The sequence below is a fragment of the Streptopelia decaocto genome (assembly GCF_964273445.1).
Source record: "Streptopelia decaocto genome assembly, chromosome: 4".
NCBI classification, from domain to species: domain Eukaryota; kingdom Metazoa; phylum Chordata; class Aves; order Columbiformes; family Columbidae; genus Streptopelia; species Streptopelia decaocto.
This window is the reverse complement of record NC_138658.1, coordinates 34,706,073-34,728,958: the sequence shown is the minus strand read 5'-3', so window position 1 is coordinate 34,728,958 and position 22,886 is coordinate 34,706,073. Positions and strand designations below refer to the sequence as shown.

At 40.5% G+C, this 22,886-nt stretch overlaps 1 protein-coding gene across 2 annotated transcripts in view; it reads right to left on the bottom strand.

Moving 5' to 3' along the window:
• Positions 1 to 2,538: 2,538 nt before the first annotated feature.
• Positions 2,539 to 22,886, bottom strand: part of FNIP2 (folliculin interacting protein 2) — a 95,572-nt gene continuing 75,224 nt past the window's right edge. Inside the window, exon 22 of one of the 2 annotated variants that reach the window (XR_014183871.1) lies at positions 2,539 to 3,204. The gene's annotated coding sequence lies outside the window, so the exon portion shown is untranslated. Of the gene's footprint in view, positions 3,205 to 4,577; positions 4,598 to 22,886 lie in introns of those variants that run through there. The other variant, XR_014183872.1, reaches the window with a different exon arrangement.

Genomic DNA, 22,886 nt, shown 5'->3' with positions numbered 1-22,886 from the left:
AATTAGCATCCACGTGAAGAAGCATATTCTTCAGCAGGAGAAGAGCTAGGGTGGGTCATTACTCTTGCTTCAGTAGATCTTTGTATTACAGTCCAGGTCCTCATCTGATTAAAATCCACGTATTTCAATGAGCTTAACAAAATCCTGCTAATTTAAACCAGCTAAGGACCTGTTCCTTGGATCTGATCCCTGCTGAGGTTGCAGGGAGTTCTCGCAGTGTTGCATCAAAGGATGGATATGCCCCTTTTGGTCTCTAGCTAAAAAAAAAATGCACTGTTTTAACCCCCTAGAAAGAGATACTTCTCTAACATACACTCAGCTGTGCCCCTGGAAAAGGGCGCATGACCAACAACAAAACAATCTTGCCCCTGTTCCCTCAGTGGTCACATCTGTGTCTTGTTAGTGACACACAAACTTTTAAAATGGTTCTTCTGTCAGGTGGAAGTGAGCTGTATAACTTCATTCCACTGATGTGAATAGCTAACAATTTTGCCTCAAGCCTTCACCTTACTATTGCATTCAGGTATGAAGTTAAGATTCCTCTTGTCATGGAAGAGAGGAGCTGAAGTACAAGAGAAAATTTCATCATTAATTGATTCGTCTTGGTCCCTTGTGTTCCAAAAATAATATCAGTGCTCCAGAAGTATTTGCATGAATATTTTATTATATTCAAATAGACTTTCTGAAGTTTTATCTGAAGTACCTTTAATTCTTAACTCACACTCATACACTTTAAGTAAGGGTCCTTCTCACCACATGTATAAATCTCTGAGCCAGATAGTGATTTGATACTCCTGAGCAATATAACTACCATTGATTAAAAAACACACATCAGCACATATTCAAAGTGCAAAGAGGGGACTTACAAGCAAAAATATCATGTATTTTTTTGAAACCAGCAATAATGGTATGGATATTCAGTTGATTTGAACTTGGAGAGCAACACTGAAACTAGTGGAAGTATTTTCCTACTGTAGTTAGATCTTAAAAGATCTGTGCATGTGGGAGTCAGGTTGCACCTGACACCTCCAAGGGTAGTCTTGTGGGAAGTAAGAATGGGATTTGTAGGTGGATGGAGATGTGACGGCATTTGAAAAAAACAGTCCACAGGTGACCTGAACCTGTTCTGCAGCACTTGCAAATCTTTGGTTTTGTAAATTTTAAGGATGAATAAAAGTACTGAACGTACCCAAAGCATTACATAGCTTTGAGATTTTAACATAAACACCTCATGATATTGCAATGAGCATACAAATGTTTTCTCATCAAAACCATGCAGGTACATCATAGCCCTGATAGAGCATCTCTTTGCCCCAAATGTTTAAGGTTGAATCATATGGTATCTTCAACTTCTAGCAGGCATCTGCAACTCTTTTGAAGGCAACTGAAAATGTTTAATTGGCCCAAATGTACTCACATGATTATAAAGTGAAATAGAGTAGCTAACATTAAAGGCTACAGATGTGGCATCAATAAAAATGTGATAACTCATTCCAGCTGTAATTTCCCATAAAATAATTTTCAGAAATTTGCCCATCACTTCACTTCTCTGAATTCACCTGAAACACTCAGTAGTGGTCAGAAAACCAGTAAAGAACTCATAATTCCCTTTTCTCCAGAGTAATTTCTGTGGCCAGAAACCTTTCCCAGGGCAGCAAGAGGGAGATGAGATCTGAATATAGAATTATTCTGGAAAACAAGTAAGGATGCCTTTTTGGAATTAAAAAAGAACAACTAGCTTATTCTCTTCCACTCCTTCACCCTATGGAATGCAGGGTGAGAAGAGAGTCTTCTCAGATGCACCAGAGGGTTAGGTCACCGATTCTCAGTGTATTTTCTGAGATGCCGCAGAGTCCTTTTTTACTGGACAAAACTATGCTATTATTTACTTAATTAAAATAAATAATCTTAAAGAAAACAAAGCTTAATCAAAATAGGAAAGATGGAGCAGAATTAAAATAAACATTTACTTTAGCCTATCTAGCTGTACCCTTCTTAAGACGAGCTAAACAGGCTGTTGTCAACCTGTTGTCAACCCAGAAAGCATAAAGAAGGTATATGTCTAAAAAGCAAATCCTTGTGCTTATAGACTCCTACCAGCCCTGGGCCTGGTAGGAGCTGGTATATTCAGGACAAGAGCCTCACCATCTCACAGCCTCACCTTACAGGGCTAAGGTGACTATTGTTTTCCAAGCAAATTTCCTCCAGCTACCTCTGCGGGCCCTGGGGCTCACTGAGCTACAAAGGCCCTTAAGGATGATTATTAGACACCCTTCAAGGCCTTATCGACCCAATTTAGAAACCACATCTCACAGTGATCTTGGCCCCAGCCACCTTATGTATGCCGGTTGACACTTTAAACTTTTATTGGCTTGTCTGTGCAAAGTAAAGCTGCCAACGTAGTCATGCCAGTTAAAGCTCAATGAGCACACATAATTATAAAAATACCTTTCACAGCAACATCTTATTTCACCCTCCCTCACTAAAATGAGATAAAATATTACAAGACCTTTCAGAATAAGTGAGTTCATGCTGGGACTGTTGCTGTTACTGTAGCTGTTTTAATTATAATCATGCAGTTAAAGAAAAAAAAATCCTGAAATCTCCTTTCAACTGAGAAGACAGGCATTTTTCATCACTCTTCCAAAAATCGTTTCCCTCTGTTTTGAAGTATGGTTTGAGGCAGGAACTCCAAATCTTCTATCAAACTTGGGTCTCTTTGATGATCCCCTTAGGCTTTCGTTCTGCTAGATTAATTGAAGCTCAGTGCAGTAGGAAATTTGGCCTCATAAATTTTAGAAATGCTGCATATTTAGCTAGTAGTACTCTAACCTGAGATACATTTTAATTTTTGATGTCACAAATCACTTCTTTCATATGGAAAAACATGCTGCAGTGGTGAAATCTTATTTTTTAGACAGGAAACATCACAGAGGTACATTAGGAAAGTGTAAAGATTTCCTTCCTTTATAATGCTTACTGTGCAATACCTCTTTGAACAAGTTACTAACATGTGTACCTCCTTGTTATAAGGCACATAACAAAGCACGTGCACCTACCTTGCAGGGGGGTTCTGAGGGCTGGCGCTTGCAAAGCCCTTTTGAGGATGAAACGCATTAGATGAGTATTGAGCACTAATCTCAGGCATGTGGACAAGCCATGCACATTCGAAGTAAAAACCTTTCTAATAACATCCATCTGCATCTTGAATACAAGAAAGAAAATGTAAGACAGCCTGTCAATGATCAAGGCTTTTTCATGCAGCTCACCCTACTGTTTGGCAGCTGGCCAGCTCAGAGGGCCAATGGAGGAAAATGGCTCCAAAGGCAAAAATGTGCATGTTAAGCAGAGGACAGCCTTTGTGAAGGGTGAGAAAAAACAAGACAAATTCCCTCAACTGCCAAAGTATTCTCTGGTACATGGAGGAATGAAGTGAGATGAAAGGGAAGGAAGAAACTGCAGTAGGCAGAAGACTTCTCACTACAGATAACTCTGGCCTGTACGCACTATAATGCTGAAATAAAACACATTTCTACTTCAGGACCAGGCCTGCTTTACATTAAGGATGTTCCTCTGTGGAGAGGCTGAGAGAAGCCAGGGAAGGATTTATTTGGAACTGCTGCTTCTAAGCCAACCGAGAATGCATGCTGACCTTCCAAACTGTATTAATGATACCACAAAGTCCTTCGAAAAGTTTGTGAGGCAATGCGGTACAATCAGAGCATGCTGAGGAGGTCTGAGTGGTTCTTCTTCAGGTGGAGTGATGCCAACCTTTGTATTCAACGGTACTTATCTTTTTGTCAAAGGCACTTCAACTGGTGCTGCTGACATGCAGGGCACTGGCTCCCTGAGTCCTCCCCCGGTATTACAAGCCCCTGTGCAGAATCATCAGCAAATTCTTTTGTCTGATATATACACATACATACGTATATATATCTCCGATGTCAGAACTAACCCCCTTACTTCCTCTCACCAGTCATCTACAGATTCATTTCACTCAAGCTGTGCTCCAGCTGTACAGTGTTGCAATGCTGCAGCAAACATACGGAGTTCCAGCCAATAGTCCTCCTTCTCTTCCTACAGGCTTTCAGTCTCTCCCTACAGTGCTTTGTGCGCTGCCTTGGAGGCAGCAAGGTTTAATTAAAGTAAAATATGTAGGAATTGAATTAATAACAAGAAAATCTCTATCTATCATCATATATTTAGAGAATTTAATCTGGAAAGATTTCCAGTCCTCCATTAATATGTTTACATGCAAGAGATTTCTCCCTTAATAAAGCACAATTTACATTTAGATAGTACCTTTTATTCTGATAGCTCATCTTTACTGAAAGGTTGATTCCAGTCATGACTCATGTGTAGCGTTTCATTCAAATTCCTGCCATATAGAAAGAGCCCGGAATTAAATATTTAAGTGGTTTTTAACTCACGTTATCTTGCCACAGATCAATTTAGCACAACTCAGCAACTGCTAACATGATCAATAATTAACGTGGCTGCAGGTCATCTACTTCAGAGTTCTGTTCAGGGATGTTAACATCTTCCTACAGTTCGCTCCATGAGCCTGGGGAGAACAGGCCAGGTCTACCATGCCTCACTGGAATGTAATTTATAGAGGAGTTCAGGCCACTGCAATTAAAACAAACAAACAAACAAAAAACAAACCCAATACCCATCAAACACAAACAAACAAACACAACAAAAAACCAAAACCCAAAGTAAAATACTTTGAATATGCTCACAGAAGTGTTCAGGATGCAACACATGAGGCCTGGCGAATTTTCCTACCATGGTATATCATTTTACTAATCTCAGCATTTGATTGCCTGACATCCCCATCACTGCAGCAGGGATGGCAGAAGAGAATGTGTCTACACCTCAGCTGTTCCAGCCTGGCATCTGAACCCAAAATCTTGGCAGCTGAGACTGACATGCCACACCATAGACTGAAGCAAACACTATTCACCTTGGTGGGGGTATGTGGCAGCCAATCAGTCACTACAGGGATGGAAACCTGCAGCACAGAGACTGGCAACTGGAAGTAATTTTATTCTCTAACATACTAAAGCCTTCTATCATTTGCAATAATCTTTAGCTATTGCTCTCTTAAAATAAACAAACTCAGAACAAGTTGCCCAGAGAGGTGGTAGATGCCCCATCTCTGGAAACATTCAAGGCCAGACTGGACGGGACTCTGAACAAACTGACCTAGTTGAAGATGTCCCTGCTCATTGCAGGGGCATTGGACGAGGTGACCTTTGAAGGTCCCTTCAAACCCAAACTATTTTATGATTCTTTGAAACAGTGATGTTAGAGATCTGTAGCATGCAAAGGTGAGCCTGGTACCTGTGTTAATTTGGCTGTTATTTTGGATACATTTTCCAGTGTAGCTGCCCTAACTTCAGCTTGAGAGAAGTAATTTAAATGTGGACAAAGCCAATAAATTCTCCAATAAATCAATAACTTGCCTGAGATCTCCAGGATTTTTTTTCAACCAAATTCAGACCTGCCTTAAGTACAGACAAACATAGTCATTCATTGAAAAAAAAACCCAAAAAAACAGAACACACAAACCCACACTGCATAGAGACAGACAAAGCACAATCCTCAGAGTCAAACCTTGGGAAGCATGAAAATCACATAAGAGCAAAGTCTTCACCATGCTTTACCATCTTCACACTACTTACAACGGCATTGTTACCAAATAAGTAGCATTGTTAATATCTGCTACCACTAAATTTCAGGAAGCAACACATAAGGTTTTTTTAACACAGCCTTTCAGCAAAAACCTTGGCAGCAAGTTCTTGTATTGACAGATTGCAGCATCCAGCTATAACAGTCGTTCATTTAGGACCTCTGCTTTAAAATAAAAAAACCCTACTAAATCTAAGCAGATAGAAAAAGTGGAAAGTGTGCTGCAGCTCTAGTGTTGCCTCACATGTCCCTCCATCTCAGAAAAAGACCCCTCTAGCAAGACAGCTTGTTTTGTTTGTTTGGCCTGAGGAAGTCTTGATGTCCACCAGGAGGCTTCTTCAAAATTAGATGTACTTTCGTAGACTTTTCTAATGACATTACTGTTCCTGTTGCTGTTGAAAATTTTGAAGTCATATGATTTAATCTGTAGTGCAATTACACAGCAGTCATATTTTCCCATCTTTTATCTTTCTGTGACTTATTAAGCTTTTTCTATACAGAATATAACCATGCCAGTTAGAAGAGTGGTCTTTTACTTTCATCATTCATACATGTTCATCATCTTCCACATTGTGGAAGAAGTTTGCACAGTGTACAGATAAGAGAAATAAAGGTTATCCCCCTTCCTGTATGAAGATGAATACCAACATAAGCAGACCTAACAAGCGTAGCATCATAACACCTCTTCAACTACACTGGTGTTTTAAACAGCTAAACTTTTCCATGAAGATAAGGGCTTGAGGACCAAGCCAGCTTCTGAGCCTGTCTGTGTGTGTGCTGCCTCCTCGTTGCGAGGTAGTGTGGCACACCATTGCAGATGACTGTTGCAGATGACAGCAGGAGGTTGTACCCAGACACTGGAGATGCCCAGCAGAGACTGGGTGCACTCCCACCCTGGCATGATAGAGCACAATACAATTTGACTGAAAGGCTTGCAGAATAGGCTGTTGGAAAAGGGAGGAGGAGTGAGACATGGGAGACACCAGACTGGGAAGAGGAGGAGAGACCAAGAACAGTCACACTGGGAGGAGCAGCTGGAGGGTCAAGAGGAGGAGCCAGGAGCCAAATGTTGTTGAACAAGTAACCCTTGGTGATTCAGAGCCAGTGTCCACCAGCTCAGTTCTTATTCAGAAGATCAGCATTTGCCAGCAAGCGTGCACAGGCAAGTATCACCAACCAAACACTCAGATACTGCCCTTTAGGGACGGCTGGGAAAAAGAAAACTATTAAAAGGACAAGGAAAAAAAAGCTCAGTACACAAATCGGAGCTGCCACATGTTTAACTAGAGTATTCATGAACACTGTGCTACCCTTGATTATTCATTAATTTGAAGTCTTATTTCAGACGTGGTTGGAAATACACTGGAAATCTCTTGCTGAGCATTTTTAATATTGTATGTACTGCTGAAGCACTGAGGATTTGCACTGCACCATACGGGTCCCTTTGGATTCCAACATGTAGAAATGGCTCATGCCCTAAGGTGTTTGCAAGTGAAAGAAAAAACAGGAGACAACAGATGGAACCAGCAGCTGGAGGATCGGCAGAAATCAAGGCAGCTCCGACAGGCATGCCAGCCAGACTTTTGTCTGGGGCTCTCTTCTTCTGTATCTTTTGTCAGCACAAAAAAAAATTTTAAAAAAAAAAAAAAAAGAAGAAAACTACTGAGTGAACCAGAGGAAAAGTAACTCTAGGAAAAGACCTGCATGCCCTCAGATCATTTTCATGGAGTGGAAGATCCTGAAGAGCCACAACTGCTGACCAGGAGCCACCTTTTTTCATGTAAACAAATATGGTTCAGCACCAGGCCACCACCAGGAACACTCGCAGAACCCAGGGGACGATATGTCACAATACGTCAGTCCTCAGCGCCTGCGTGGGGAGGGAGAGCCCACGGCCACCATGGTGGTGACCAGAGGAGCCCAGGTGAAGCAGGGACTAGAGCCTTCCCGGGCAAGGGGAGCCCAAAGCATGCCCTCCTTGCCCCTCAGAGCCTTGGCACGGGAAGCACTGGTGGAGGCAAGGGTGGTGTTCTCGGGTAGGTGATGGCGCTGGGGTATGGGATCCCCTTGCACGGATGGGATGCTGCTCCAGCCTAGAGCCGAACTGCAGGTCCTATGGGAAGAGGGGAAGGGCAATGTTACTGCATATCTGAACAGCTGGTGTTTGTCCAGTGAACCCTTGTTTAACATGATAGATTGGTGATTAAAGCAGAAGCAGCATAGATAAAGATTAAGTAATGGCCAAAAATATACATCAAATGGTGCCACAGTTTTTGTTTCATTTGATAGCTGGATGCCAAAACAGAGGAAAAAAAAAAAAAAGCCTACTTTTATTGTTTACATTTTTCACATCAAGTATCTGGGTATTTTTCAACCACAAGGTTATTATTCGTTGTGTGCTAGGCACACACATGCACACCCAGAGACAGTAACACGAACTGGATACTTTTTCAATTTGGAAGCTTTTGTTCTCTGCTCCCTGGTCCTCATTGATTACTTAAAAAGTGTGCCCTGCACCTGCACATTGAAGAAAAAGCCCTGGTAGTATTCAAGAGGAGAACAAGGTTCTGGTTCAAGGGGCAAAACGAAAACCTCCTGCTGAGAGCCAGCAAGGATTTCTCAGTGTTTCTAGTTAACAGCGGTTACAGAGATGTTTTTCTACTACAGCTTTGCTTGAATTTCAAATGCACCAGTATAAAAGAGCAGACTGAAGAATAAAACTGATGGACTAAAAAATATGTACCTTTATGAAATGAATCTGAATTTGTCTTGAAGTCTGCTTTTAAATTATAGTCGTGGTCTGTATAAAAATTCACAATGATAATGGTTTTCAAATAGTACAAATTTAGAGACTGATACATTTCAGTGCACTTCTATCTTGTAATAATTAAACAGTAATTGTACAAGTGGTACTTTGGTACTCTCTTTTTTCCTTAAATGCCAAGGTACTTGAAACAGTACCTGGATAGTATAAATTGTGTTACAATACAGTATATGTGTTTCAGTTGTACTGGATATATGAGTATATGCTCTTCAAGTTATATACAGCAGTAGTTCCTGCTATTTGAGTACAAGTCACAGCAACATAAAAACTGCAGTTTGGGGTCAGATTAAGAATTCATAAAATCTAGTATTCTTGCCAGAACTGATCTTAAATCTCATTCACAGTTTTTGCATTGTAACTTCTTTGCAGCAAAAGGTGACTCAATTTAGCTCAGAACTGCATGAAAAAAGAATTTCCTTTGATGTTTTAAATATATTCCTAGCAATTTAATTCTAGGTTTGGGCTTATGAAACATTGCAATTGCTCCTTATTCACCTTCTTCAGAAAGGTCATTATTTAACAGCTCTCCACTACAGCCTCTTCAGCCATTTCTGAGAGAGAAGACATAAAATTTATTTAGACTTCCTGAAAATACTGAGTGAAATACATTGTCTTTAATTCCAGATTGCTGCTAATTTTCAAATCTTAAGATTAACAGAATGACACAGGTAGATAAGTCCATTCACATCAACCACTTCTAGTACCTTTACTCATTTTGATAGACCATTTCATGAGATTGGTAAGAATGAGTAACTAGAATAGCATACAATATTCAAGCCATAGGTGACAGAGCACGTGGAGGTCGTGCTGAGTTCCCAGCTCGCTATGAGTTAACATGGTACCATCCTCACTCCTTATCAGAAGGAACACATAGTAGTAAAATTACACTAAGTTGTATAAACATCACCCAGTTGCAAAACCAGCCTGTCAGTTTACCTATTCAACTCTTCTGCTGCGTTGTTAATACCATTAAAAAATAGAGCAAATTTCAGAAAAATGTAAAGTTGGATAAACCTATTTCAATCCAACTACTGTGCTACTTGCTGTCCTAAGAGGGTTTTCTACCCTCCTTTTTATCTAATATCGTGGTAAGATTGCTATTACTCTCAGTAGATGGTGGATTACATTCTCCTAGGAGCATAGGTTTTCTGGGGAAAGCACTTTTCCTGAGAAACTAATCTTGGAAAGTGCTTTGGCCTCTTCTTGCTGACTGTTCTTAATCCAATAACGTTGCAACAGCATTGTGTGACACAGGCGCTGCTCCTGTGAATGATTTCTGCCAGGCAATTCTGAGTTAAGGGGAATAGGCAAGGTTATTTTTAAAGCACCAGAAGTAACTTAATCGCAGCAACATAATCACTAATCGAGAATGCACAGCTTACTATTAGTGACACTGATAGCTCGTAAAGGGAAAAGTAAATTTCACCTGATTATTTATAGAGTTCTGTTGCATGTAATGGAGAAAGTGTGTTATTGCAGATTTACAAGTTGGCAGATTGGTTCATAATTAGCATATTATTTGTATGCATTGTAGGACTCTAAAGATAAAGAGCCAGGCATCTATGTTTCAAGTTCCTAATATCCCAGATAGGCCTACGATTAGTTTAATTTCCAGTGGTTTAAATATTAGAAGATTATTAAAAACAAACAACCAAACCAAACAACAACAACAACAACCTTTAAATAATTCCTTAAAATAAAATGGGATTTATTTACCTAACAGTATCTGTAAGTTTCTTGGTTCTGATTTGAGCAAAATATATTACTCTCTCGTCATGATTCAATTTTTTTAAAAATAACATGCTCACATACCTCCACAGCTGTGTCCTAGAATTTCTACTGAGCTCCTGATCCAACTGGCAACCCTGAGGTCAAAAGGGGTTTGACCTTCTCATATAGCCTCAGAAACCATCTTCTCAAGGAAGTAAAGATGATAAAATTAATATTAAACCTGACCAAGCAGGACTTCTTCACTATATCATTTCAGCCATTCTCATAGAGGATCCTGATTAACTGCTTGAATGACTGTTAGCAGGTGACAGGAGGGTACAGCTTCAGCTTGCTTTTATTTCTTCTGCTGTCTTCCAGTCCCTGGCTCTTAATCAAATTTAGAAGAAAAAGCTAAGCAAATAAAAGGAGAGTTAAATACTACTTGAAGTATAGCACAGGTGATACATTTTGCCTTTTGAAGATATCAAACTGGGGAATTAAAATTATATTTCTTGTGTCTATGGGCTCCATTGTCTTTGCCTCCGTAACACATATATGAAGAAGGAAAGTACTAAAGATGAGAGACGACTGTACAAGAGTCTGAACTCTACATAAGCACTGCAATTGATGGGCTATTTGTGATTTCATCTGCTAATTGCTGTAGCTCCCAGTTTTCACTCAGGCCCCCCTAGGAACCCAAAGGCATTTACACCCATGTGTGCACCGGGGTGGGAGCACTGCTTCACATGCCTTCCTCCTTGGGATGACACTGGCTTCAGCAGCTCTGACCTTCAGCCACTTGTTCCCATCTTACACTGTTTGTTTTGGCACAACTGTTTCTCCCCAAGCTGCCCCACAAGGCCACATGGAAAATGAGATCAGTGAACTGATCTGTGTTAAAAATAACCAGGAAAAAAAACCAAACCATTTTACCAGGTGGTTGACAAGTGGCTGTTTCAGTGCCATGGGCAGCCCTGGGTAGGCAGGTCAAGGGAGCTGGAGCTGCTGCAGAGCAATGGCCTGTGGCATCCCACCCAGTGCTGGTGGCTCATATTAGATGGTGATCTCAGGGTTGTTCTCAGAGGGTGAATTCCTATACCAAGCAGGTGAACATCATTGGCATGGGTATACTCAGGAGGCTGAGATATCTTTTTCTCTAAAGACAGGCACAAAAAAAGGCAAAAAAGCAGCAGTGAGGTGCAGTTTCCTCTGTTTACTGACTGCTGTTTGATGCTTATCAGAATGAGATATATTTAATGGATGAAATATGGAAAGCAGTTTATGATGCTGCAACTTTCTCCATCCTTTGAAGAAAATAGTGGAAGTAAAATAAGTCAGAACGACATATATGCATTTGAAGTTAGCTTAAACTATTCATTATTTTGCCATTTCTCATTCACAAATTAGTATTTAGCACTCAGCCTGGCTTGACTTACCAGTTTTAAGACAGAATAGCAAAACCTCCTTCACTGATTCAAAATCGCTGGCCCTGGGGCTCTATTTTCTGGGCCACTCACTCCCCCTGCAAATCACAGAGTACCGTCAGCTCGCGTGGAAATTAATAGGTTCTGTTGTAAACACACATCTTGGGCCTGCTTATGCTTTTCATTAAACCATCATGAAATAGCTACTCCTAGATAACACCAGCTGCGGCCATTTTATGCTGGAAAGCAATTGGGATGTTCCAGTTAAACTGGAACCGGCAACTCCAGAAAAAGCAAATCCACACATGGAATTAATTTGAAAAAAGTTAATCAGAGCAATACCAGGCACTATTCATGGCATTTCCTATATGCTTATATAGTTTAGGTCAGGTTAAAGATGTTCATCATAGGGTGACAAGGCCAATTTTGACCCCAAGTCTCTGAAATCATGCACAAGATATGCTTAACTGTATCTACTATGAGTAGTAATCCTGACCACCAGCTTCAGATGGTCAGATTATTGTAATCGGGAAGCTACTGTTTGGCCGCTAGGATGAACTATTTCTGTTGTTGTTCAGGGAGTGGGAGGACACATTCCCTAAAGGGTGTTGTAAATTCAAGCAATGGTTCTGTATTTAGGAATGACTTGGTTCTCTGTGCTTTTAAATACACCCTACTAGCATATGTGCATGCTGGGAAGTAAGACTGCTAGGATTTATATGATTATTTATTTACATTGATATAAATAAAATTAAATAGCCTAGCTTACAATTAATATTTCACCAGTAACAGTGAAACAAAAAGAAAAAACATTCTCAGTATTATTTGAGTAACTGACACTCTTACCATCCTCTCTTCCCCTTTTCATCATTCTGGGAATATACCCACAGCTTTCTCCAGAACCGTGATCAAATAAATATGTCTTTCACTGTGCCTAGAGAATCAGTGCATCTAGTCCAATCCAGGGAGCACACTGCAGACATTTTAAGTCTCCACAGTGTGTGTGCTGCCAGCAGCGCCTCTCTTTATCTGACCAAGAATAGCCTGCTCCAACGCCTTTGCTAAGCCAAAACTGTTGAGAGGCAGTCCCTCAGGAATCAAGCCAGGGATTTTCCCAGTGACAGATATATTCCATCTTCACCCTTATTAATGGGACATTTATAATTGATTTTCTTTGTTTACCCTTTCCCTCATGCTACAAGGAAGAATGAAAGTCTAAACTTTGCTTTCTGTGTGACAAAAAAGAAGGCATTCCTTACAGAGTATTAATCACACTGTGGGAAGCACTGCTTGGTTTTCTATTAAATTAGAATTCAATTTCTACCGATTATTTAAATACAATGTTTCTTCTGAAGCCCAGACAGAACAATAACACACGTAATTAATGAAGATTCTTCTCTGGAAAGGGGAATGTACAATTACATGAGAGTCAAGACTATGAAGTTGGAAAATAATAAACCTGATGGAAAAATCAGGACATAGTTCCAAGCTGTATTTTTTCGTGCAGCAAAGTTGATTTAAGAGGTTCCTGCTTTTTATTTTTGCACCTACGACACAGTCCACTGCCTCTGCACTTGTGCTGATGTGACTGTTTTGGGTCTCTGCTGTGAAGTGGATTAGTGAAACAATCTTAGGAACACCTCCCCATCACGTTTAATTAACAGTAAAAAATGTAATAAATTAGCAGGACCCTATCATGCAGAGGCCTTGGAAGCACACTGTGCATCAGAGAGGCAGGCTCAGTTAGTACCTGCTCCTCAGAGATCAGCTGCTCATTCCAGGATGCTGAAAGTACCAATATGATGTTAAAGGAACCTTTGCATGGACTAACCACACTTAAAATTTAGCCCTATGCTGAATAGAACTGAATCCAGTTTAAAAAGGTCCTCTGCTCTGTTAATGCAATGCAGTCAAAACAAATTCAGCAGCCTTTACTGAGAGGCTAACCTGAGTTTGAACTGAACTGGAGTGATCTTTGTTTCCGCTGTCTCTGTACATAGTGATCTATTTTCTATTAATATGGATCCTGAGAAAGCATATAGCTTAGAAATTAATACCTTGCCTTGGAATAGGAGTCAAGTACTATCTACACGTGAAATTTCAGCTGGATTAACATATAATTATAGAAACTATTTTGGAATTACTTCCCAAGTGTTTCACAAGCTGAGTTCCTTTCTGTTCCTGTTTTGCTTCATCCATTTTCAATGGCTTCTCCATGTGAAAACTCACTCTCCTGTTTTGCACCTTTGTTTTACTTTTCTGATAACTATGATAGTTTGGAGGATGATTTTTTTTTCATCCTCAGCCTGGATCAATACAGCTCTACTAGCTAAAGCAATAGCATAAATATCAGTAGAGCAGCAGGGAATTGATTTAAATCTATACTAACAATGGAGTCGTCTGGCATCATCAGCTGCTGCTCTAGTAGGAGACTTTGTCAGCATGCTTCTAATAGTTTGTTCTTTTAACAAAAAACATGGCTTGTGGCTTTTCCAGAGGCCTGAACCCACACTGTGCTTTAAAATCCCTCTGTGTGACAAAGCTTTCAGGCTGAGCCTGGTGCGAAAGGAACACTGGTTGATGCCCAAAGACCTGTCTTGCACTATAACAATGAAATATTTCTGCAGCTTGACATTTTTTTCACAAACATGGAAGACAGATATTCCCTCCCTAGCTGGAAACCTGTGCGGGGTTTTTCTGGCTAAATGATACGCAATGGCTGAACTGTTAAAAAATCTCAGTTATAGAGGTGATAATGGAAATGGTAACAAGACTGTCCCTCGCAAGCAATTGTGATCTTAACAAATTAGTCATACTAAATTTGGGGTATTTTTTTAAGCTATTATCCAACTCCTTTTTAATAAACATTAAGGCAGAATCTGCTTTTGAATGCTGTCGAGCTCTAACCACCCTCAGTTTTGGCAGTAAAAATATCAATACTAATCTCAGGCTGTAAATGGATGTTACAGGGACTTGTGTGATTTATGAGTTCCAATAACACCCTTTGCTGTGTGTGCACAGGTAAGAGACACAGCTTGCAATCATGAGCCCTCAGGTTAAGTTTCTTGCTACCTCTGTTGCTAAAGCAGTTTTCTAAAGACTTGATTTTCTTATTTGTTTTTAGTTGATACAGCCTATAACAGCAGCTTTTGAAGTTCACAGTGCCCTTGAAAAGAGCACCATTGCCTCCATTTTACAGAGTGTGAAGCAGTGGTGGTGGGGCTATAGCTGAACCTCAGCATGAGTGAAACTCTGAGGTCAGCTCTACGCCTTAGTCTCCATCCTGTCCCATCTTGAGTTTCAACCAAGGAAAAATCAGGTACTCAGACTGGGTGGGAGCTGTCATGCTTCCCAGCCAGATGTCCCACCTGAAGGCTCAGTGGACCAGCAATGGGGAGTATGGCTTCACTTTGTAATTCTTGTACTGTGCCTTCTGGATTTGCACCTGATCAGCTGGAACAGCATCTCATTCCATACATTCAGACACTTTCTTAATTCTTCACTAAAATTCCTTGTAGACACATCTCTGAATGATCTGAAGAGTCTCTTAAAATCACTGGGCTTTGTTATTCAAAGTGACTTTGCATTCAATGACATTTTAACTTAACACTGAAATCAATTAAAATTAATTAAAGGCACTTTAATTCTGTATTAGAATACCTATATTGACTTAATTTAGTAAACCAAAGCCATTTTACAGTCATATCTTCTGCTAATATATATTCACTTCCCAAACATGTTTATATAAAAAATTGAAACCCCCTTGTAACTGGTAGTTATCTAATAAAAAATAACAAAATGTTGCTTTTAACCAGAAGAAGGTGGTGAATTTTGTTTCGTTTCATGCCACTTTTTCAATAGCCAGATTTTCAGGGCAGCAAAAAGGATTTTTTCAGTGAAAAAAAGCCATATGTGACCTCCACTCCAGGAGACACACTCCAACAAAAGGCATAACAAGTACAATGTTCTTGTGAAGTGGAAAAGCTATATAAAATTGTTGCATTATAAGTAAGATAAAAGAAAATAAAGAGTACTGAAATAGGTTAGGAGCAAAAATAATTTAAATAAAGAATTTATCTTTCTTTTCTGTCTATAAGGCCCAGATGGTATACGTGATCACAGAACAAGGAAGCCTGACCATACTCACTACATAGGAGCAACATCTCCACCAATAGAGGGGACCAGCGACGTTAACTACTTGTGGCGCCCAGCGCCCTGTCCGTCACACGTGTCACCTCGCAGATCTTCCTACCCTGGCGACATTGGGTGGGGTGCAAAGGAGTTCAGCCATTTCACCAGGAGACACCTCCAGAGTGGAGCACATATTAAGGTGAGGAAAACTTTGTATATTAAATTACCTGAGTTGCAGAAGGCAGAAGAAAGTGGTGCTCTGCTTTGCAGTTTCATTCTGAATTACAATTAAGGCAAAGATTAATCATGGACTAAGTAAGGAACAAGATGTTAAATTAAAAACTGCTAAGCAAAACATCAGCCCAGGCTTACAGAAGCTTCAAGAAATGTTTTTGTAACAGTTTGCCTACAGTCAGGCTCCCAGGTGGATGAAGCTGCCTGAAAAATAACCTGACTAAAGCATCCTACTTAACATAACACAACAGCTGCTTTTAAGGGTTGAGTGGCTCTGGGCTGGATTTTTCCACATGACTGGAGTAGACAGAGATGCAGGAAGAGCGCTTCGAGGGACCGAGGTCTAACGCGACATGAGCCATCAAGTGATCCCGCCTGGCCAACTCCCAAACCAAAGAAACAGGTTTGCAACCTCTGTGTGATCAGAATCATACAGGATTTATGTGCTCACAGATGCTGAAAGAGCCCAGGTAACTGCAAACCTGCACATTATCAGCTTCAGGCAGGGCTTGGGGTGCAGGAGCAGATAATAAACTTCAGACACCTGAATTTACTCCTCTTTACACGTGTCCTATGTCCTCATTCTGAACCTCTTACTTACACATCGAGTTACAGCTGAATTTCTGTTTGCATTGGGTTATAATAAAAAGTCCTACAACTTGATTCTTGAAACAATTAATATTTGTAATATGTAAATATGATATACACCACATTTTTCTTATACGTACAAGTGCAAATTCACACAGCAATATTATATATACCCATATGATCACATGTTTATTGCATAGTAGTTTTAGAAGCCCAAAATAGGCTAGGGGTTTGATTTTTTTAGGGCTGTTTGAAAAAAAATACTTTTTTTTTTTTTTTTCTTTTTCCCCCTAAAACAAGCTTTTTCAAGAATTAAAATGCTCTTAGATTCAGCTGTGGTGTGTCTACATTGAACATTGCATATCCCTCCAAGTATACCCTTCTTAAAACACCAAAAATAGAGAAAGTATGTAAGTTATTAGTGGGTTTTGTCTGTTATACATTATGTTGAAAATAGATGTAACTCATTAAGTAGACAGAGGGAGGGGAAGGGAAATTGGTCCCTCCTGGGAGCAAATGAGCTTGCTTGGCAGGGAGGAAGCTTCCCAAGGACAGAATGAGACAGCTAGAAAAAGCAAATAGAAATGAGAAATCTTTGGAACTGGAAAGCTGTGGCATAATTGGGATTAGAAGACTGCTGGGAATAGCAGATGCATAGACTACTGAAGAGAAGGAAAGAAAAATAATTTGGGGGAGCCAAAGGACAATGTGTAGCATTTGCTGTAATGCAGGAAGCTGGTGAAAATTTATTGGAGCAGGAGTGAACCTTGCAGAGAGGACCCATGCCACATGGACCAAGCAAGCAGTGTTAGGTGTGCACACAAACCTCTCAGAGTCTGTTTTCAGTGTGAGTTTCCTGCAGTTACAAAATTTGCCTTCACTTAATATATGCTCATGCAAAACCAACTTCTGAGTTTCAAGTGGTCTTTTGTGCTTCTTGAGGACCTTTGAAAAAAAGTCACAGGGCTACCTTGAATCTGTAGCTGTCTTGGAGTAGAAAAGACCTCCCACTGGGTTATCAGCTCTGAACAGCTGCCCTTTTTGGTCCTCATGGGGATCTGGTTGTCTCTTCCCAAATACACAGCAGATTGTCCCCCACTCCCCAGGGGGAAGAAAAGCAAGACAGAGGGGTAGACTGTCCTGTTTGATCCTCCCACCTGAAAGCAGAGAAGAGGAAGAGAAGGAACTCTCAGTTTGTTTTCCCCTACTCAGAGCTCACAAACGAAGGAATATATTGAGCAGCATGGCATGAAAGCAGCTGGAGGTAGAAGTGTATTAAGTGGATGGAGCTACTTGTCTGAGTTAACTAACAATTGAAATTAAGAAGCCTAACTGTATCAGATCTATCTGAAAGGAAGTGTTAGCTGGTATGATGCTGATAAGTCCTTAGTTTCTAGGGACTGACTCTTTGTGACTTAGTGTGGTGCAGGGAGATAAAAGCAGCATTCAGACAGCCTCATTTGAACCCCGAGGACACCCTTTATGTGTTCCTGCTGTACACCATCTTTCTAAATCAAACTCTGAACCTTCATTGATCATTTCTCTGCAAAGTCTGAACAGACATACATACAGTCCTGGCAAGAACTGTTGCATCGGCTAACATCTCCTGCCATTACTCAAAAAACATTTCCTGCTGAAACAAATCTGGTGTGAGTCTGAACTTGTGAAAACACAAATACAGGTGTGCATAGATACTACACATATCCATAGCACCCATGTATGGGTATACATCTGTTATAACTATACATTAGGTTCATGATATCATTTTTCTTAATTCAACAATATGTATCTGAATTCTCTTCCTTCTTAACAAAAAAGTGCCAATGTGCAGTACTAAGGGACACTTTGGTATGTTTGTGCAGAGCTGTGTGTTGTAAGGAAGCAGTAGTCGTTTAGGAAAAACTTGTCCGATGTGAGCAGGTACATCACAGAGGCACTGCTGTGTGCCAACACACAGTCTGGATTTTAATAGCAGAGAAGGGGGATGTTAGGTCTCTCTAAATTATGGCACAAAATGTGCTATTACAGCCCAACACATTCTGCAGCTCTGGCCATAAGCTGAGCTCTGCACAGGTGACCAGAGGTCCTCCTGCCTTGCCCCCATATTCCCCATGTGGCAAAGGGCAGTTAAATTTGGCATAATACAACAGGTTTCTTTCCATTATCAGCTATCTATTAATCAATGGACTCTCCAATATAGAATGAACTCTCAGTATTCAATGGGGTTTCTTTTTTATAGTCTATAGATTTTATGGTCTACTTTGTATTTCTAAGTGGTTTTTTTCTGGTTCTAAAATGTTTCTGGACCATTTTCTTAGTGTAAAATCAATAGCAAACATGGATTCCAAATCTCTCAAATAGCTAAACATCATCAAATAATTTAACTTCTCTCATTTCTGGTCTTCAGATATTGCTTTCAATGCAGACTGAAATCAAAACAATTTAAACTCCTTAGTGAAGTTAAAATAAATAGCTTTTAGAACATTTTATTAGAAAAACAAAGCTTTCAGCTCATCATTTATCATATGAATTTTAACAAATTGTAAGCTAAAATTCAGAGTTTATATTGACTCTCCCTTACACCAGAGAGACACTGTTGAGATATTCTAACCGTCTTCAAGACACCCAATCTTATTAGAATAATGCTTTCAAACATATCATGCAAAGTGGTAATTCTTAACTTGCAGTGCTTCTGCCCGTGTGAACACCCTTAAATTTCTGAAAGTGAAAGCACACTGCCTGCTGAACAAGGGACTTAATGCCGTCACCATAGAGATGACACTTTGCAACCCTTATTTATGTTTCCTTGATTGCACCAAACAAATGCACCCTCTTTATTGACAAATGCTTTTGTTTTCTTGAGGATGATTTTTCTAGATGATGTTTTAAATAATGTCTTTGTAGAGACATAAATATTATTTCTTAGTATAGTGAATTTTCACAATAAAGAATACAATAGCCCTTCAGATAGAAGACAGACAACAATCAGCTTGAATAACTGCAAAGAAAATTCCTTAGTTAAAATGACAGACAGAACAGATACTCTCTTTGTAGCCACAGAAAAGTATGAAAGAACCTGTTATTTGTATTTGGCCAATGAACTTGAACACACAAGGGAGAAAATATTTTTCTAGGACTGGAATGCTAAAACCACTTATTTTTCCTTCAAGATAGAAAAAGAAAAATGAAAAACAAAAACCCAAACCAAACAAACAACCAAAAACCACCTCCAAATCAAAACCATCACCCCCAAAAGACATTTTGCAACTGGTTTTACAACATTTTTTTTTCCCAATAGAAAGTTTTGCTAAATTGAGCTCTAATTCATAAATATCATTCCTGCTTTCCAGTAAATATAATTATTACAAAAATAAACACCCAGCCCTATTTCGTAATTGCTAGGGAGTGAAAACCAATGCAGTGCAGAAGGGTTACGCATGTCCATCTCCAAAGCTAGCTGCCTTTCATGCTACGCAATCTCACCACAAGAAGTCCTTGCCCTCACCCCCTGTTGAGCAATCACTGCAGGGAAGCAATTTCTCTGGTTGGTGAAGTGCCATGCACATTCATAGGTCTGCATAAGCGCTTACTAAGAGCAAGGAAGATTTTATATGACAGCAAGAGTCATACTTTGTTTTAATACAAGAGGGACTTGGAAACAATATTCGTATCGTTGGGCATATTTAAGCCTGACCATGCTGTCCAGTGCGGGACACCTCTGATGGTCAGCAATGTGTGTGGAGTTCGGCTTGCTGTGTGTAACTGCAGTCGGCTTCCCTAGCCTTACTCCTGATAAACCTGCTAGACCAAATGAGCACCATTCTCTAAAGTTACTGATCAAAACAGTTGTTTTGCCTCTTTTGTCTGACTTTTACTCTGGTTTGTTCTTGCTTGTTGTTGTTTCCATGACAGCTAGGCCCATGAAAACAAAACCCCTTAGAATACCGATTTGATTAAGCTTATATCAAATGAAAACAACCTAAATGCTTCTGTAGTGATAAGCCCTCTCCTAATGCAAAAAGCTTTGCACTGTGACCCATGGGCCAAATCAAACCCAGAGGACAACTTAACCTGCCCTGCACCCCTAATGGCCATGGCAGGGGGAGAGACTGAAGGCAGATCATCTGCTCTTCCTAAATATCACCTGTATTTGGAGCAAGAAGCTGCTGGTTCAGCAAACAGCCCCTCGGCATCAGTAGCGCTATGTGCCAATCACTGTGACGTCTGGGCTACATATGCTTAATAAGCCACTGATTTCAGAAGCTGATTATCTAATTGCTCTTCCATGTCAGCTTTGACCTCACACTTGGCCCAGATCCCCCAGTCCTTGATGCTGCTTGCATTGTCTAGAAATAGCGAGGCTGCCTGTCAAGACAAGTAAAAGTAAGCATGGGGTAGGTGGTGTCAGGGCCTTGTGCCTTTGACCTTGAAGGCAATACGGATTCAACTGATTTCAGGCACTTGATTCTGTGAACTTGGGCCTGAACACACACAGCTTGTACAGAGGGAGTAGATATGCTCAGTGGAGCTCTGTTTCTCAAGCTGTAATAGGCAAAAGTGACCTGGGAGCTTATACCTCCCCAAGGCAGGAATCATCTCCATTTTGTGCAAATGGTACAGTGGAGTCAAAACCAATTAAAGGTTTTAAAGAGTAATTTGCTGCTGCTCCTTTTACTAGAGTTTGTACGCTGAATTGCTCATGTCTGCCAGGTAAAACCACAGAAAAACTTCAGTTTATTTCCTTTCACATCTCTGAGAAGCTGGTCTATGCCCCTCTTATCTCTCAACATGTCTTTTTAAGGGGAAAAAAAAAAAACCCAACCCAAAAAAACACACCACACACACACACCAAAAAAAATGTAACTCCCAGTGACTGCTGTGATGGGTGTCCCCATGCAGACTGTCTTGCTGTCCCACAGCACGTCAGCCGAGACTGTTCTGGGGGCTGCAGGGGGGGCAGCTGCCTGCAGCCCGCCCTGGCCCAGCCTGCAGCACCCGGGGCAGGAAGCGGGGGTCCATGTCCTCCACACTGCAAGTTGTTCTGGCAGCCACAGGAGTGCTGGCAAGTCCCTCTCCTTCTGAGCAAAGGGGACAAACCTAAACGCCTGGGTCCAAGCACCAACATCCACACTCAGCTGCCTTCTCATAATGTCTCTAACCGGGCTATGACACCTGCACGAGGGAAATGCTGTTTTCCCAGGCACAGTTTTTCCCTAATGCACAGACTCACTAGGTACTGCAACTACAGCACTGTTTCGCACGTAGAACGAGATCTCTTTTCAGTCTTTGGCTGGGAACAGGGGTGCTTATTTTTTTAAGTGCACATCTAAATTCTGCAACAGTTGAAGGAGGCCACAAGACAGACACAATTGTTTTAGTACAGTCCTAAGGAGAACAAAGAGAAAGAGGAGAACAGGATAGCAAGGGTGAAGGGAAGAACAATTCTGAGTGTGAAGACAAACTGGAAGTCATGGGCCAGTTCAAAGCCTTTGCCTCGCTACTGGTCTAAGTACAGTTTGGTCAAATCACGAGCCACAACTTCAACAACTTTAATTCTGTGGGTTCAGGAAAAACAAATTGCCTAAGCAACTGTCACTGCTTTGTCTATGTCCGACATTTTTATTGTTTGATTATACAGGACTTGAACAATTACATAGAGCAAATAAGGCCAAGAAGCAGAGAAGTCAGGGAGGACAATTAAGCCACCTTATTTTGTTGACCTTCAGAGAAGCCCTGATTCAGCTATCTGTACCAATACTTTTCCCAACATATGGTCCAAGTCCTGCCTGCAGATAAACATGACAGTAATTCAAATAAAGACTACTCAGGGTGTAGGTGTTGCTGACAAACATATACGCTGTGCTGTGTTGCTTCCCTCCCCAAGACAAATGTAATATACATGGTTATCTCACTCAAGCAAGTTAGGTTTAAAAACCAGCTTGTTACTGAAGATTGAACCTTGACTTACAGTGATACTTGCTATCCTGACTGCATTTATGTCCTATGATCTCGGCGGTACAGTCTGGCATAGACTGGGGTTTATCCTTTTCCTATTTTCTATTTGTGACCTTTAGATGCATTTTAAATAATTCCTTTCCTTTCCAACAGTTCTTCCTCTGCTTACCAAACCTGTAGAAAGGCATTTCTCTGACACTTTATTGCCTATTTAGATAATTATTTTCAAAATTTCAAAGGAGTCAAACTGCTGCCAAGCTCACTGTCTCTGCAAACTTTGCACAATGTGGAAGCTAGTAACAATTGTTATTTTTCACATAATTTCA